Source organism: Ovis aries, chromosome 5 (assembly GCF_016772045.2).
Source record: "Ovis aries strain OAR_USU_Benz2616 breed Rambouillet chromosome 5, ARS-UI_Ramb_v3.0, whole genome shotgun sequence".
Lineage (NCBI taxonomy): Eukaryota > Metazoa > Chordata > Mammalia > Artiodactyla > Bovidae > Ovis > Ovis aries.
In genome coordinates this window covers 45,033,155-45,048,965 of record NC_056058.1, presented here as the reverse complement: position 1 = coordinate 45,048,965, position 15,811 = coordinate 45,033,155, and positions in this window count along the sequence as shown.

Sequence of the window (15,811 nt, the reverse complement as noted above, 5' to 3'; positions counted from 1 at the left end):
CTCTTAGGAAGTCCCCATGCTCAGATCCTCTTAGACTCATTTCATAATTCCTTTGCAGTACACACTTCCTAGGCAGACAAGTAGGGTTCAAATCCCAGAGAAGTCATATGTCAGAGCCTAACTTGTTTTGACATATTGTATGTGTAAGAAAACTGAATTGACGTCAGTTTCAAAGCCACAAAAGCCAGACCTTCAACCAGAAAACTGCATCATGCTATTGCTTTTAATCTTTTTACTTGAGCCAAGTTTAGACAAGAGACATCCACTCCAGGTAATTCCAAAGGCACTGAGGCGTGCAGAGATACCTCCTGCTGGAAGCTGAGGACTCCGATGAGCAGCACTGGGGATGTGCTCTGGTGACTAGTGGCCAGGCACTTCTCCTTAGAAATTATGACTGCACTAACTCAGTGTTTTTGGATTTCATAGAAAGGTCTCTATCTTACCATATTTGCAGAGTTCGCAAAGAAAAAAAAAATGAAATATTTGGTGATTTAGGGATGGCCAAAGGTCATCTTACCATAGGGAAAAAGGTGTGTTCTTCTCCTAAATGAAATTTGATGTTGTTATGAGTCACGGATACACCCCTAAGTCACAAGGCACTTTGGTAATTATCCATAGTCTGAGAAAGCCTGCCTCACTGTTGCTATAAAGTGCAAGACACAAAAGTGCATGAATATTATTTTTGCTATGCAGTCAACCAGTGGAAAATACCAGTTTTGAATGTGGACCTGCCAAAGTGTACCTCTAAATCATGCTTTGATTATCCCAGCATAAGTTTCCTTAACATGTTTGCTAAACATGGCAACACTGCCATGGATACTTTCCACTACCCTACATCCCCCCTCACACATCCTGGCTCTTTCTTTCGCAGCAACCGCGTACACCAATTGAACACGTTAGCATGTCGTTTGTTCTCAGCATGGATGGGAAATCCAGAGAAAAAGCAACATAAAAAATGTGATGCAGAGAGAGGAAGCATAAAATAAGGACAATGAGAAGGGTGGAGAGCCACCACTCGACGGAGAAAATATACTGGGGTGACTGTACCCATTCAGAGTTTAGGGCGCCGCCACGTTTAGTCTAACCAAAACCACTTCCCGGGAGAGGGTACAGAACAGAGGATAAGCACGCTTGACAGAGCAAGCTGACAACAGGGGTGACAGGAGGAGAGCTGTGGCTCAGCGAGAAGGTGGGAGATGGCCTTGTCTCTACTCACGAAGGAGGGAGCCATGTGCCAGCCACCACTTGCTGTCTTACGGTGCCACATGCAGAGGGCCTGTGCTCAGCTACCAGCTTTTCCGCACACCTGAGCTGGGTCAGATGGAAATGTCTGCCCTTCGGTCTCTTTGGAAACCCTGGCTGGGAAGGGACCATTCTGGATTCTGTGTTGGGCTCATCAGAGAGGTCGACAGGCCTCTCCACATCCACCCAGATACCTCCTGCTGCCTGTGACGGAGACTGTAAGCAAGCACAGCCCAGGAAAGACAAGCGTCACTGTCATTCTGCGGCCTGCATTCCCACCTCAGTCTTTCCGAATTCTGCCCACTTCTCTCCCCCTGCAGGGACCACCTGCATTAAAAACTCCACAGAGCGTGTGGGAAGCACGGCACTGGGGCTCAGAACCCTTTGGGGCAGGACACAGACATATGTACAGCAATAACCTTATTGAGAATTCTAGGAACTTCCTTGATAGTCCAGCGGTTAAGACTCCGCCTCGCAATGCAGGCAGCACAGATTTGGTCCCTGGTCAGAGAACTAAGCTCACACGCTACAATGAAAGACCCTGTGTGCTGCAACTAAGACCTGACCCAAATGAATAAATACATATATTTTTAAAGAATTCTGATGTCCACTAACATTTGAGAACCACACAGCTGGACTTAAATTTCTGCCTTTAAGGCTCATATCATTTCCAAGTTTATTTTTCCGTGTGAATTTGTACCTTTTGGGGATAAGGAGCAAGATGGATGTATAATGAAACCCATGGTCTTCTTGAATCTCCTGTTTAAAGTCATTGGTATTTGGGCTAAAAAAAGAGACTTATACATTATGAGGAACTGGGAGAGGAGTGTCTTGCTAAAATTAGAGGGATTGTTTTATTCATTTATTGATGGGCCACATTATGTGGCGTGAGGGATCTTAGTTCCCTGGCCAGGGATCAAACTCAAGCACTCTGCATTGGGAGCGTGGGATCTCAGCCACGGACCACCAGGGAAGACCCCGGATTAGAGTGATCATTTTAAACCAGGGAAGGACATTCCTCTCAGTGGCCTCTGGTGGAACTAATCCAACCCACTGTTTACCCTTAGAGTCTGAAAAGACTTTTCACAGACTAGGGCATCAAGCAGTGGAAATCTAGGGCCTGCCGTCTAGAATAAGATGGAAGTAATTCCCCTTACTTTGGATTGAGACACTGAAGAGTTGTACCCCGAGAGTAGAGGGAAAGAAAAGGAGGTAAGTTTGTGCAGGGACTGGAGTGCATCACAGTCTTGGATTGAGCTTTTCAGAGCTTATCCTGACTTGATGGGATGCTTAGGGATCTAGCAAAGGCAAAGAAAATTCCTCTCTGGAATTATAACCTCATCTCAGTACTCTATTTCTACAAAAGATTTTGCAAATACCATGTCCAACACAAGATTAAAATTAACCAGAGCCACTGAAAGACAAGACAGCATGAGAGAGAAACAATAGACAGAACAAACAGACCTGAAAAGGGTTTGGACATTAGAGTCACCACGCAAACTTTAAGGTAGCTCTGCTGTATACAAGCTTGAGAATTTTTGTCAGATAATTAAAAATTCTTTTAAAAAAGAAACAAATGTACATTTTGGAAATGAAACATACAGTAACTGAAATCAATAACTTAATGAGTGGGTTTAACAGTAGATTAGACATAACTGAAGAGAAAATTGACAAAAACTGACAAAATGCTTTACTTAAACTACGATCTGTAGAGCAGCAGCACTGATGTAGAGTGTGGTTTTTTTTTTTTTTCCACATACAGGCATACCTTGGAGATACTGCAGGCTCAGTTTCAGACCACCATAACAAAGCAAGAGAGCAACTCGAATTTTTTGGTTCCTCATTGAATATAAAAGTTCTATTTATACTATTCTGTTGCCTATTAGTAATGCAATAGAATTAGGTCTAAAAAAACAATGTACATACTTTAGTTTAAAAATACTTTATTGTTAAAAATTCTAACCGTCATCTGACAATGCCACAAGCCTTCAATTCATAAAAAAAAAAAAAAATGTAATATCTCTGAAGCATAATAAAGTGAAGTACAATAAAACAAGGTGTGCCTGCAGACTTTTTATCTTGGAATAGCTTCAGATTTCAGAAAAGCTGCAATGGTAGTACATAGTTCTCATATATCCCACACCCAATTATTATTAGATAATACATTTATTACATTAATGAGTTAACATTGGTATATTCCTATTTTTCCATTTAGTAATTAGTTTCTTAATGTGGATTTAGTGAAATTATGTAGCTGGATGGAAAGAATACAGGTTCTTGAATCAGACAGACTTGAATTTGACTCTGGGTTCTACTCATTACCAGCAGGATGATACATTCCTAATGACTGAAGCCCATACTTTTATTCATCCTTCCCTAGTTTTTAAGTGTTGTCCTTTTAACATTTGGGAACTTTTTAAATATGTGGAATCTTAGCCCCCACTACAGATCTAGTTAATCAGAATCTCTATTTTAAAACAATCCCTGGGTAATTTCAAAGACATCAAAATTTGAGAAGTGTTGATTAGAAAAAGAAAACCTTTCAGAAGGGAGCATAAACAAAAATAAATAAATAAACATGTAGAAGAGCGTACAGGAGGAAGAGCAGAGACAATGAATACAGACGACGAGATGCGAGTCTTGCATGAGCACAGCTGTGGTCTCCAAAGGGGGTTACAGAGAGAACGGAGGAGACACACTATGTAAAGAAGCCATGGCTAGGAGTTTGCTAAAACTGGTAAAAGATATCAAGCCACAGATTCCAGAAGCTCTAGGCACCCAAAACTGGAATGAAAGAAAACCCATACACAGATATATCATAATGAGCCTGTTGAAAACCAAAGACAAAAACAACAAAGACAGATTACCTTCAATGGAGTCCCTACTGACCTTAACACTGATTTCTAAAGAGAAAGACTGGGAGCCAGAAGATTCTGGAATGATACTTCCAGAGAAACATAACTGCTAACCTAGAATTCTATACCCACAAAAAATGTTCTTTAGAAACTGTGACATGCTAAAATGCAGACAAATAAAAAATGAGGTAAGTTCTTCTCCAGCTACTTGGCACTAAAAGAAATATTAAAAAGTATCTTTCAGGTAGAAGGAAAATGCTCCCAGATGGGAGTCTGGAGATGTGGAAACAGACAATGAAAATGGAAAATATGTAAATAAATCGAAATTACTTTCTAGTGCACAAAATAATAATAATACCTTGTATGTTTAAAAGATATAAGCATTAAAATACAGACAGCAGAGTGAAAGTATTAAATAAAACCAACAGTGTCCAGAAAGAGATATCAGTGAAGACTGGACTTTGATGATATATATTATAATCTCTACAATGAATAACTATTAAAAGAATGACTATACATTATATAAAACTTTTAAGTTAATAGAGGGGTAAATGCCATACATAAATAATTAGTCAAAAGAAAGGCCAAAATGGGGAGAAATAAACAGAATAGGCAAAGAAAATAGAAAACACTGAGTAAGATGGTAGATTTCATTCAAAATGTATCAATTTTTACCTTAAGTGAATTGGTTTAGGTAGAAAAAGTCTGCCTCCATTTGGGGATGTTTGCTGACAGTTCTTCAGTCTCTGCCTTCCCTCTTGCCCTCTGTTCTACGTCAAAGAAAAATATGGGTGCTCCCTCCTAAGGTGCCAGTGGGAGCTTCAAGCCACACAAGCCCTCTTGTTTGGGGACATCCCAGTACCAACACAATCTCCTACCTAGAGTCTCCTTTCCTTGTTCTCAAGTCATTTCAGGCCTGCGTGGGAGGTCTCATCTGCTTTCCCAGGCAGTCTCAATTATTTAAGCAATAAATCTTCCACATCCTCTTGATGTGTATGTATGCTGTCATTGGTCTCCACTTTCAAACCAAAATCTGGGTAGAGGTCTATCCTGCTTCTTCAGGATGGTTAAAACAGTTGAACAAGTTCTAATTAAAAGACCAAGATTACAAGACTTGATTAAAACTACAAACCCAAATACATACCATTTACAAGAGCTGTGTCTAAAACAGAGGCATACAGAAAGGCTGAAAGGATTGAAAAAGATAATATGGAAGTCACTAAATATATTTGGTTTTTCCAAAGATAGACTGCAAAATAAAATGCATTACCAGACATCAAGAGAATACTTTCAAAAACACTTTGAGTTCCGAGGACAATGTAAGTATTCTAAAACTGTAGCCTCTAATAAAAGAGCCTCAAAATATTAGTGCACGAATCAAGCTTCAAACATGAAGAGAAACAGAAATGTGCAGTCATAGTGGAAACTATTGCACACCAATTTCAGTAACTGCAAGAGCAAGGAGATAAAAAGCTGGTAGAAATACAGGAGGGGTAACAACATGAGCAAACTGACACAGTGGACACATTTCCTACACTTCACACTGCAAGACACGTTTTTATTCTCTCAAGTGGTATTACACAGAGCTTTCTTTTTTATCAATCATTGAGCTGTATTGAAAGTTTAATTTATATTACTGCTTTTGTACTACTTTCCACAATACTTTAGAGGTTCTCCACCTAGGATCAAGACCCTTCATGGTGTCAGAAACCCAGCCTTGTTCTACTTTGCTGTTCCACTATATATATATTTCCATTTTGAAGGCTGCCTCGGTCCAAAGTGGCTGCTGAAAACTCCGGCTATTAGGATCACATTGCAAACACAGGAAGGAGAAGAAGGATTTCATAACCTCCTTTTAAATACACTTTCTACAATTTGCAAGTACTATTTCTACTTATATCTCATTGGCCAGAACTTAGTTACTTTGACACCTAGCTCCACAAAAGGCTGGGAATAGTCTTTATTTTGGTTGGCCATGTACCTAGTGAAAAAAAAAAAAATTGAAAATTTATTTGATTGTTACACAGGGAAAATTATAATGATATCCAGATATTGAAATAGAGAGGGGTAAAAAAGATTCACATTTTATCTTATTTAATGGACATTTTCTCCAGCCCCAGCCTATTACCATCGAACAAAAAAGACAGAATTTGCCCTCTGGGATCCCCTCTGTCTGTGTTCCTTTGGCATGGTATGAAGGGGGACAGCAAGGAGGAACAGGCAAGCAAGCAATTACTAAGTTAAGGGAGCTTTGCATCGATATCCTAAACATAGTAGGTTGAATAAATAGGCTGTGGAGGTCTTGCTTTGTAAGTTAAAGTGAGTGACTACACGGAAACTGAAGTCATTAATAAGTACAGCCTCTATTTCATGTAGGATGTCCAAGTCTAAATCAAACACAACTGTTGGAAAGCCAGATGTTATTCCCATTGCTACACTGCAGTGGTTTCCTGGAAGTGATCTCACCCTGATGGTAACGCTGTTGTCCAACTGTTCATACTATTTATATCTAGAAACCCAGCTTTCAGGTTTAAAATGCATCAAGCTGCAAACAGCTATTGCTTTGAATGCTGAGCCTGTTACTGAAAATTCAAGCAGAATCCTCAGGCAGTGAGGTGTTAACTTTGATGGTTGTCAGGAGGCAAAGTCTTATGTAACTTGTAAACAAGTGGGTCTATCATTACTCATGGTTCTGGACAACACCGCCACATTAACTGATGTGGGAAATCAGTCTTTGCTGTTCTCTTCTATGAAGAAAAAAAGTTAACTGTGATTAGTTATCTGCTATAGATTAGAAAGTATATAATCTCAAAGCCAAAAAGGTATTTGGTTAGAGCCATAAACAGAGTGCCAATCCTTAAAAGAATAAACAAATAAGCAAAAAACAGCTACCAGAAAAAAGGGTGATGATGACCTTTATCTGAAATATTTTCTTCTTTTTGTTTTTCTCTTTTTAAAATTTGAGGGTAAAGAAAGGCATTGTGAGAAAATAAGCTGTTTTTGAATAATAGATTTTTTAAGGATGATTATATCATTTTGGTTTTACATATTCATCTCACAAAAACATCACTGGTATGATGAAGCAAAAACAATACGGTTGTTAACACATTGATAGGTATACACACACAGTAGTTCATTCACATTATAAAAGAAATGGAACATTTAGATGGTCCTTATGTTGAGCAGCAGGATGAAGACAACGAATGCCTCAGGCTGATAAACGTGACAGCTTCCATTTCTGGGCGGGATACTTTCTATGGGCCAGGTCCTGTGCTAAGCGGTTAGTATGCTTTATCTCACCAAACAGAAAGAGGCCCTATGGTTATCCCCAGGCTCAGCAGACAAAAGTATGGTGCAGGAAGGATATGTCACTTGCCCCAACCCACATGGCCCTTGAGAAGTGCAGCTGGGTCTTAAGCCCAGGTTGCCTGCTCCAGAGCCCATCCTTGTAAGCCTGGGATTAAATGAAACATATTGTGTTATGGGTATCACAGTAGTTAGAGCTGAGCCATTCCTGGTAGCTCAGCTGGTAAAGAATCCTCCTGCAGTGCGGAGACCTCTGTTCGATTCCTAGGTGGGGAAGATCCCCTGGAGAAGGGAGAGGCTACCTGCTCCAGTATTCATGGGCTTACCTGGAGGCTCAGATGCTAAAGAATCCGCCTGCAAAATGGGAGATTGGGTTCTATCCCTGGGTTGGGAAGATCCCCTGGAGGAGGGCATGGCAACCCAACCCAGTATTCTTGCCTGGAGAATCTCCATGGACAAAGGAGGCTACAGTCCATGGGGTTGCAAAGAATCAGACACACACACTACGTTATGGTAACTGTCACGCACCTGGCATCTAATGAGTCGCCATTAAAGGTAAAATGAAGGATATTTACACAAAAACAGACTACAGCAAGTTGCAACTCACATACCTTCCACATCACTGAAGGTGCCTGAGAAGACAGTTAAGGTAATGAAAGATAACCTGGTCAAGGGTCCCTTTTTGGTTCTATCTCTGCTTCACAGTTATCCCCGGGGAGCATCCCTGGATCACTCCCTGAGAGGATGTGTGGCTTTGGACTAATCACTTACCCTCTCTGGACTGACATTTTTCTGGCTGGAATGATTCCTAAACTTTCCCTTTGCTCTGAATTTCTACAATTTAAGTCACCTTTAAGATTTTGCCTGTGAAAACCAGTCCAGGAGCCCAGGGAAGCTGAAAGCTTCCTTCACTGTGTAGAAAAAGATTAACTGCCCTATTAAGAAAGAGAGCCAAGCACTGAAAGGATCAGCATTTTCCACAAAGGATCAACTCTTGTTTCGATGGCAACAGGCTGTGGTAGCAAAACTGCAAGCCTCCAGAGTGGGCATGACTCAAAACCAGAGGGCCAGGGAAGACCTTTAGAAGAGCTGATGGAATCGAATTATGCCAACGACTTTCACAATCCTGCTCTGTGTGAGACCCAAGTAAGTCAGTCCAGATGGGAATCGCATGCAGGCTTTCTGTCGGGGAAGAGGCTGAAGCTCTGAAGTCTGCTCCATGGCGCCCACTAGCGGAAGGCCACGCGGTGGCGAGGCAGACTTGCTGGCTGCTGGGGTTCCAACAGCTCCACACTGTTTAAGCCCAAAGTCCACGCGTGCATCTCCTGACTAGGAAAACAGGAGAAAAAGGCAGTGTCTTGTCCAAGGCCATCAGCTAGCTAGAGACAGAGCTGACCTTTTGGCAGCCATTCTGGTCAACACGGAGAAGTTATCTTTTGTACTACAACCAATGGTTCTCTGTCATAACCTACCATTTCATATTTGTTTGTTGTAAGATCCTGATCGCCATATGAAAAGAAAGTAGAAACTTGCTCTATCCTTAACCCAAGAAAATATAAAATGTCTGGACAAAGTCTTAGGTCTTCTGATTTTTGTCATTTAATAGCTGTGCAAATAAATGCTTGGGATCCCATGAATATTTTATTAATGAATATTTTATTGGAATCAGAACCCCCATGAATACTTTATTGGAATCAGAATCATTCAGGGAGAAAAATTATATTGGAAGTAAGAATTATTTGACAGATACTTTGAACTTCTCATGAGTGACCAGAGAGCATAGTACTAACTCTCAAGTATAAAAAATCTGACAAAATCCAGCAAGTCATCTCAAGTATTATGGTGTATGTGTGTGTGCGTTAGTCAGTCACTCAGCCATGTCCAACTCTTTGAGACCCTATGGACTGTAGCCCGCCAGGCCCCTCTGTCCATGGGAAAGAGTGGGTCGCATTTCCTCCTCTAGAGGATATCCCAACCAGGGATTGAATCTGTGTGTCTTGTGTTGCAGGCAGATTCTTCACCATCTGAGCCACCAGGGAAGCCCCCAAGTATGATGGTAGTAATGCCACTTATTTTCTGGATAATTAACAATAGTTGAAACATTAAGAGTATATGTGTTCAAACAGTGTTTAACCATGTTAGGAAAATAAAAGCAGCATGTGACTCAACTCTTATACCCTGAGAAGCTGCATATCTTCACAAGGAAATGAGATATACACAGTGTATACAGTATGTGACTGTAATTCTGAAATAAATTAAATGCCCCAGAAAAAAGTTTAGAGGGAGTCTCAAGAAGGGCTACTGACAAATCTGGAAACAGCTAGAACTTCATGGAGCAGACAGAACTTGAGACAGGTCTCCCAACCTTAAAGGATGGGACGGGCACTGAAGTAGAAAGGAAGACAAGCGTTCAGAAAAGGCAAACACACAAGGATGCAGAGTGGGGGCCGAGGCAGGAGGAAGTTCCACAGAGAGAAAGGGGGTGTTCAGAGCAGTCCTCTCATGGCTCATCGCCTCGTGACTTTAGCTTCCCAAACCTCTCCCAATCCCTAGCTGGCTCCTCTCTTGCCTCTCTATCCAGGCTAGATCTCACAGTCAGCCTTTCCAATCAAGGTTGTCAACTCTATGCTTTAGCTATCTTGGGGCCTCCCTTTGCTCCCAGTCCTGGCCAGTCAGACACTCCTGGGGCATCACAGAGACGGAGCTCCTGAGTCCCAGCTGCTTGGCAATCCTTTTCTTCATTTCCCATTTATCAGTGACCAGTCCAAACCACGTTCAGTCTCATTCTTGTGGACATTTCCTTGCCACCCTCACATTTCCTATGCCTTTCATCTCAGAAGATTGAGGCCCTTCTACATGGGCTCCAACGTAACTTGTCCCTCTTGAAAATGTTTATTGCCATTTATTCTCCTTCCATGTTCCAGATCACCCCCTCACCTTCACACATCACATCCTCAGGTTCAGACTATAATTAGGTTCTTTGCTCCTGGTGGCTCAGAGGTTAAAGCGTCTGCCTGAAATGTGGGAGACCTGGGTTCAATTCCTGGGTCGGGAAGATCCCCTGGAGAAGAAAATGGCAACCCACTCCAGTATTCTTGCCTGGAGAATCCCATGGAGGGAGGAGCCTGGTAGGCTACAGTTCATGGGGTCGCAGAGAGTCGGACACGACTGAGCTACTTCACTTCACTTCACTTCTTCACTTTGGTTTCATGTAGCAGATTTCTGTTTCAAAAACTATGGGGTAGAAAATCTTTTTTTAACTAATCTTTTTTCTTCTTTTTTTTTTTGCTCTTAAATGATAAACTGGAACAGTGTATTATTTGCTATTTGTTATGAAAATGCAGGGGCTGCAGGCTAACCTCAATGCACGCTCCCTCCCTTGTGAGAGTCTCTGTTTGCTCCACATACCACCCACTCTTTGCTCTAACAGCCCTTCTGTTTCTGTATGATTTGGCACAGGTCAAACAGAAAGATGTGTGGCGTGCTCACAAAATGCAAAAAAGCATGCTAATGAGACGTGGGGATTAGGGATTTTTTCCCCCTCTGGCTCCATTATTTTCATTATGTCTTATTTCTCTTCTAACTCCTCATCAAAGGTCTTAAATTGAACAGGCTATAAGATAAGTTTTCAGTGAGATTGTAATTGAGTATATAAAGTGTCCATAAATTAAACCAACAGAATGAAATTTTCTGAAGTCCCTTGAAAGCTCCCATGGCATGCCAAGCTTTCCTTCTGTCCTGGTTCAACTCTTGGTCAAACCACAGAGTTAATTTTTTAATTCCTGAAGCAAAGGTGCTACAATGTTGTGCTAGTTAATTTTGTGTATCAACTTGGACAGGTCATGGTACTCAGATATTTCGTCAAAAGACTATATAAATGTCTCTGTGAAGGTATATTTTAGATTGACACTTAAAACAGCAGACTTTGAGTAAAGTAACTTACTCTATAATGTGGGAAGGTCTGAATCAATCAAGTTGAAGACTTTGAGGGAAAAAAGATAGAGGTACCTAAAGAAGGTACCTTAGGTACCTGCCCTCAGACTGCCTTGGACTCCAACCTGTAGCATCAATTCATCCCTGAGTCTCCATCCTGCCCACCTGTCCTGGAGATTCTGGAGTTGCCAGCCTCCATTACTACATAAGTCAATTCCTTAAAATAACATACACTCTCTCTTTTAGAATATAGTATGGTAGTGGTGGTTTAGCTGCTGAGTCATGTCCAACTCTTGTGACCCCCATGGGCTATAGCTGACCAGGGTTCCTCTGTCCATGGGATTGCCTAGGCAAGAATATAGCAGTGGGTTGTCATTTCGCATTCTTGGGGATCCTTCCCGACTCAGGGATCAAACTCGGGTCTCCTGCACTGCAGGCAGATTCCTGACTGTCTGAGCCAGCAGGGAAGCCCATAGTATACAGAGAGTTACTATATATATATATATAGAAAAAATATATTGTTATTTTGTGTACACACCTCCCCCCTTACTGGTGCTGTTTCTCTGCAGAACCCTAATAAAAGTGCAAATCATTTTGTTAATTGCAGAGAGAAAACAACATCTCCAGCAGAAATAAGTTCTCTGGATTTGGAATTACAAAGGATACTTTCCAGGCTGGGACTGTTATACTTTCCCTGAAAAGTTCTATTTACCTTGCTGTCTGGCAAAGGTTTAGGTAGAGTCATCTAGTCTGAAGGTCACACTCTCTATCAGGTCCAACCAAGTTCCTTTCTTTGATAGTTCCTATTTAGCAATAACAGGACAAAATTGTTTTATGTCTCTGGTATATATTCTGATAAAACAATTTAAAAGTAAAATTTGAAAACACAAGTGTATCTAGTCTTTGCACAAATATCTAAACACCCAACAATGACTTCCCTGTCCTCTCTCACAGCATCCAACACAAGTATTCCTGCAGCAATTCCAGATCTCCCTAGGACGAAAAGAAATTTTAAAATTCCACCTTTTTTATTAGAAATAAGCAAACAGTGGGATTAGTCTTGATTCACAAGGCCGTCTGAAATGCCTCATGGGCTCGGCTGATGACAGGACCATCAACACTCCCCCTAGCTGTTTCCCTCCAGCCACATCTGCACCCCCCTCATTCTCACATCCAGGGCTGACCCCTCCCTGTTCTCAGTCTTTCCTGCTTGCCTGCCTCCCTAATCATCTTTGCATTCTCACAGCACTTAGCTGAGTGCCTTGTACAAACCACTCACTAAGCATGAGCCAGAGTTGTTGAACAGTGAAGCAGTGCTGTAACTCTGAGAGCTATTTATGTTGACCGTTCCTTTTTTAGAAGGTATCAGTAGCTAGAGAGACAGTGTAGTCCCCAAACAGGACAGCATCATTTCTTCCATTGTCATAATTCACTTATTACTCACTTTAAGATGTTCAGCTGTTCTGAGTCAATCTGAACAATGGCGCCAAGAATGTGTGTGTTGTAACCTCTGGCAACACTCTATGTCTGTGTGTGGTGCAATTTCAGGGTTCAAAGCTCAGTGGGCCAGTCGCATCTGTTTACCATTGCTTGGGGGTAATATCAGTCTTTGTTTCCCTAGGTGGCCCTGGGATGTTTGCTTTCTGTTGGTCAAAGTACTAGCAGATGGTGAAACTAAGTGAGGAAATATGCCCACTGTGGGTCTGTAAGTATCTGATAGAGTAAGGATCATCTATTGACTGGGCTTAGTACATTCTGAAAACTTAAAATCAAATGGTCAGTTCTGACACAAAACTCTCTGGCAGGATTTTAAAATCAAGAGACTCTCATTTGAAAAAGCAGATTTAAATAAAGAATAGGTTTTTCGCATATTTGTATCCAGTGAGATAAAGAACAGCTTCACTGGTAAAAGTTCAAGTCCAATTTAAATCTCAAAGGCTAGAATGATCTTGTTTTGCATAGATGACCACCACTGTCTTTTAGCTACAAAGGTATGCAAGAGACAGAGAATCAGTTGGTTCGCAAGTGTTCTTGAGAGCAATCTTAGGTAAAATATTAATGGCTGTGAGCAGAGAAGGCAGACATGGTAAATTAAGAGTTGTGAGGAGCAGCCTTCTCATTTTTGACCCTCTGCCCTTAGCACACAGTAGACAGAAAAAAGGAGGACCTTTACATCCTACACAGGTATAAGCATTTTCCTGGGGTCATGGCCATACAACTTCATGTAGGGACTGTGCACAGAGAATAACCAATAGATAAGGCCCTTAGGAAAACCTGACATCCCACATACCAAAGACTATAAATCAGCTACTTTAAATAATCAAAGAACTAAAGGAAATCATGTATAAAGACGTAAAGTATGATAACAATGTCTCAACAAATAGAGAATTTCAATAAAGAACAGAAACTCTATGTACGAGAACCAAGTAAGAATTCTAGGGTTGGAAAACACAATTACTGAATTAAAAAATTCTCTAGAGGGGCTCAAAGAAGATTTGAGCAGGGAGAAGAACGAATTAAGAGACTTGAAGATAGGTCAATTGAGATGATCCAGTCCAAGAAACAGGAAGAAAAAGGAGTGAAGAAAAATGAACTTAGAAGTTTAAAGAACTGTGGGGAACCCCCCAAAATACCAGTATATGCATAATGGAAGTCCCAGGAGGACAGGGAAGAGACAGAAAGGGGTAGGAAGAATATTTAAAGAAATAATAACTGAAAATTTATCAAATTTGATGAAAAACATTAAATTACACATCCAAGAAGATAAACAAAACCCAGATAAGATAAACTGAAAAATGCAAAGATTGAACACATCATAATCAAACTTTCAAAAATAAAAGCCAAAAATAGATTCTTGAAAGCAAGAGGAGAGAAGGAATTCTTCACAAACAAGGAATTCTTAAAGAGGCTAACCGTTGATTTATCATCAGAAATCATGGTGGCCAGAGGCAGTGGTATGATACAGAAGAAACATATCGAAAGTACTAAAAGAAACTTGTCAACCAAGAATTCTGTATTTGGCAAAATTATCCTTTAAAGAGCCTCTTGATGAAAGTGAAAGAGCAAGTGAAAAAGTTGGCTTAAAACTCAACATTCAGAAAACTAAGATCATGGCATTTGGTCCCATCACTTCATGGCAAATAGATGGGAAAACAATGGAAACAGTGAGAGACTTTATTTTGGGGGGCTCCAAAATCACTGCAGATGGTGACTGCAGCCATGAAATTAAAATATGCTTATTCCTTGGAAGAAAAGCTATGACCAACCTAGAAAGCATATTAAAAAGTAGAGACATTACTTTAAAGGTCTGTCTAGTCAAAGCTATAGTTTTTTCCAATAGTCATGTATGGATGTGAGAGTTGGACTCTCACATCCAGCTTTCTAAAGAAAGCTGAGTGCCAAAGAATTGATGCTTTCAAACTGTGGTATTAGAGAAGACTCTTGAGAGTCACTTGAACTGCAAGGAGATCCAATCAACCCATCCTAAAGGAAATAAGTCCTGAATGTTCATTGGAAGGACTGATGCTGAAGCTGAAACTCCAGTACTTTGTCCACCTGATGCAAAGAACTGACTCACTGGAAAAGGTCCTGATGCTGGGAAAGATTGAAGGCAGGAGGAGAAGGGGACAACAGAGGATGAGATGGTTGGATGGCATCATCGACATGATGGACTTGAGTTTGAGTAGGCTCCATGAGTTGGTGATGGACAGGGAAGACTGGTGTGCTGCAGTCCACGCGATCACAAAGAGTTAGACCCGACTGAGCGACTGAACTGACTGATCCTTTTAAAAAATGAAGGATAAAAAAGTGAGGGATAAGTTAAGACTTTCCTAGGTAAAAACTGTTATGGAACTCCTTCAAGCTGAAATCAAAGGACACCAGTCAGTAACTTGAATCTCTGTGGAAAAAACAGAGTGTACTGATAAAACTACAAAAGTAAATAAAGCAACAAATATAAATCTGTATACTGATGAGCATACAGTGTACAGAGGTATAATTTATATGACAAAGCACAAAGGAAGAGGGAAAGAGTGGAGCCATATAGGGACAAAGTTTCTGTATACTACTGTAGTTAATTTGGTGTTAATCTGAACTAGATCATTGTAAGTTAATTTATAATCACCAGGGCAAGAACTAAGGAAATAACTCAAAAGTATACAGCAAAAGAAATGACAAGGATGGGACTTCCTGGTGCTCCAGCACCTAGGACTCCATGTTCCCCAAGCAGGGAACTAGAACCCCCTGGTCAGGGAACTAGAACCCACATGCCACAACTAAGAGTTCCCATGCTGCAACAAGAAATGGCAAGGAAATTATAAAGTACAATAGAAAATATTTATTGAACACAAAAGAAGGCATTAAACAGATAAATAAAAAAGACTGTCTTCAGATTAAATGAACTTGTATATAGACAATTCTAAGGAATTCATGAAAAAAATCTGTAACAGCTAAGAAACTAATTTGGCAAGCTCACA